The sequence below is a fragment of the Pseudorca crassidens genome, chromosome 11, assembly GCF_039906515.1.
Source record: "Pseudorca crassidens isolate mPseCra1 chromosome 11, mPseCra1.hap1, whole genome shotgun sequence".
NCBI lineage: Eukaryota > Metazoa > Chordata > Mammalia > Artiodactyla > Delphinidae > Pseudorca > Pseudorca crassidens.
In genome coordinates, this window is record NC_090306.1 from 40,733,216 (window position 1) to 40,735,867 (window position 2,652).

The following is a 2,652-nucleotide window of genomic DNA, read 5'->3' on the forward strand; positions in this document are numbered from 1 at the left end:
TCTGGGAGGATTCTACATGTCGCGGAGCGGCTGGGCCCGTGAGCCATGGCCGCTGAGCCTGCGCGTCCGGAGCCTGTGCTCTGCAACAGGAGAGGCCACAACAGCGAGAGGCCCGCGTACCACAAAAAAAAAAAAAAAAAAAAAAATGCTACAGGAAGAAGATAGATTGAAATAATGTTACAGGTTTTAAGTTATGCAATGTTTTTAATCTTATAAGTGTGGCAACTGATATGTAGGGCTAATTATCATTCTTTTTTTTTTAACAGGTAAAAAATTTTATTTACTGATTTAAATTCTCCTAAAATATAAAAAACAGAACGGTTTCCTGAATTACAGCTTTTGGCAGTAAGTAAAGTTCAATGCAAAGAACAATAAGCCTCAACTTCCTGTAGCAGCCTTTACTTTGCCCTAAAAAGAGAGACCATTTTCCTACAGAGACAGTCATTTAGATGAGACACACATCAAGTTTTTTTCTAAAGTGCCAAAACTCATATAATTCCTGTAACTGCAGATGAGAATTATAACTTAAATACTCCAGGTGATCGCAAATCCTGAAGAGTTCCTGGTTTCTGTGACGGGGAAGAATTTGACTAGTACATAGTTGAACTAAAATCCAGGCAAAAATGCTCTACAACTTCATCTACTGGTTTGTAATTCATTAACATACTGTAAGACTGTTATTCAAATCTAGTTATGTGGTAATAAGACCTGAGAGCATTTTGTAAAAGTTTGTTTTAAAAATCCCCAGTTAAACTTAATTTGCTAATTTTCTATTCTATTATCTATATTTTTCTTTGTTTAATCTGTCTCCTTTTCTTTCCACAAATTCCCAAGGACAATTCCTTAAAAAATTATTAGTCCTATTGTTCGGTTGGAGGTGAATTTATCCCAACAATCCTCAGGTCTGTGGATGTCCAGAGTGTAAATCTGGTGAGCCAGATGGGCTCCTACAACAACCACAGCAGTGTAGTAGGGCACAGTTTGACCGATGTTCACTCCCAGCAGGCTCAGTGGCCCCAGCATCGCCACAGTGAAGCCACTGAGCCACTGCTTGGTATCTTCACGGAACAGCAGTGCCGTGGACTTAAACCCGATCCGAGCATCATCTCTCTTGTCCTGATGAGCATAGATAGTATCGTATATTAGAGTCCACATAATTCCAGAAAAATAAAGAGGAAGGCAAACAGATGGATCACAGGAGCCCTTGACAGCAGACCATCCAAGTAATGCTCCCCAATTAAAAGTCAACCCCAAGGCTAATTGAGGCCAGTATGTAATTCTCTTCATTAGCGGGTAGGTGATGACAAGAAGTAGGGATGCTGGTCCAAGAGCTATACTGTAGTAATTCAGACACAGAAGAACACGCAGTGCCAAGGTCAGCTGTCCCCCAAGAAAAACAAAGGATTGAAAAGTTGAAATGTCTCCAGCAGCTACTGGGCGACTTGCTGTTCTTGTAACCTTGCCCCCATGGCCGCTCCTCTGTGGAGAAAGGAAGCACACTGCACTTTGCAACACCAGCTATTCAACTGATACAGGCGCTTCTCACGCTGGGTTTCAGTGAGGACACTAAATGATCCTGTTGCTTTATGTGGCATTCAAAAGTGATGCCACCATCTTACTCTGCAGAATTGAGAGGAGCCTCTCTGTTCCTTTCTGGGACGAATCTACTTTTTTTTTTATCGTAGTCCTGGTCCCACATGTCATTAATAGTACAGCCTGCTCCAGGCATCAGAACAGCTCCAGTGCCAAAGAGGGATAACATGTACCAATCTGGAAAACAACCTGTTTCAGCTGCCAGACCAATGCTCCAAGTACATGGCAGATACAGTAGCCAGGTTCCTATGGGCTTGTTCAAACGCATGAGGCGCAGGTAGGGCTGCAGAGGGCGGGGCGCCGAGTTCACGATCGCCGCCGCAGGCAGGCTCGGCCGCCGCCCGAGCGGCCCCCGCCTGGCTGAGGGCCGCCAGTCTCCCGCGTGGAGCCCACTGGCAGCGTGCGGTAAGGTGAGGGGGCGCCGCGCGAGCCCCACAGCCACACCTGCGTCCCTGCCCGTAGGCGCCGCACGAGCCCCGCGCCTGCCGCGCCCAGCATGGCGCTCCGGAGAGCGCCGATCATTCTTAATTATAGAAAAATTTCTACACAGAAAAAATCATGGGATTAGATTCAGAGCTTATTTGGATCATACATTTAATTATACTTATTGAGAAAAACAAATTCTAATCCATAAAACAGATTAGAAATAACAGCACAAATCTCCTTAGCCTGCCAACCAGGCTTAATAACTGATTATTAACTTATAATATCAGTTATTATCAGAAATTACCTGTAATATTCAGTGAGCTAATTCACTGCTAGCTCTTCTAAGAACATAGGCTCCAGAGTAAAACAAAAATAAATTAAAAGAGAGATAGAGACAGAGTCAATCCTTTGCAATCTCTTTAAAGTCAAATGAAATGATTCCTTCCTGGGTCCAAACAACCTTAGGGCTATGGTGGAAGTGAAGGGAAAGAAGATCCTCATTTCCAGGGACAGCTACCTGTCCTTCCTGATTAGAGATATCTGAACCCAGAACTGCCCCCCAACAAGCCTTTCTGATGTATTTGGAAACTTCGGAAGCCACTTCTGATGGCCCCACTCTTGATATGACCCAAT

At 44.2% G+C, this 2,652-nt stretch overlaps 1 pseudogene; it reads right to left on the reverse strand.

The window, feature by feature from the left end:
* Positions 1-307: 307 nt before the first annotated feature.
* On the reverse strand, positions 308-2,100 carry LOC137202820 (4-hydroxybenzoate polyprenyltransferase, mitochondrial-like; annotated as a pseudogene).
* Positions 2,101-2,652: the final 552 nt, after the last annotated feature.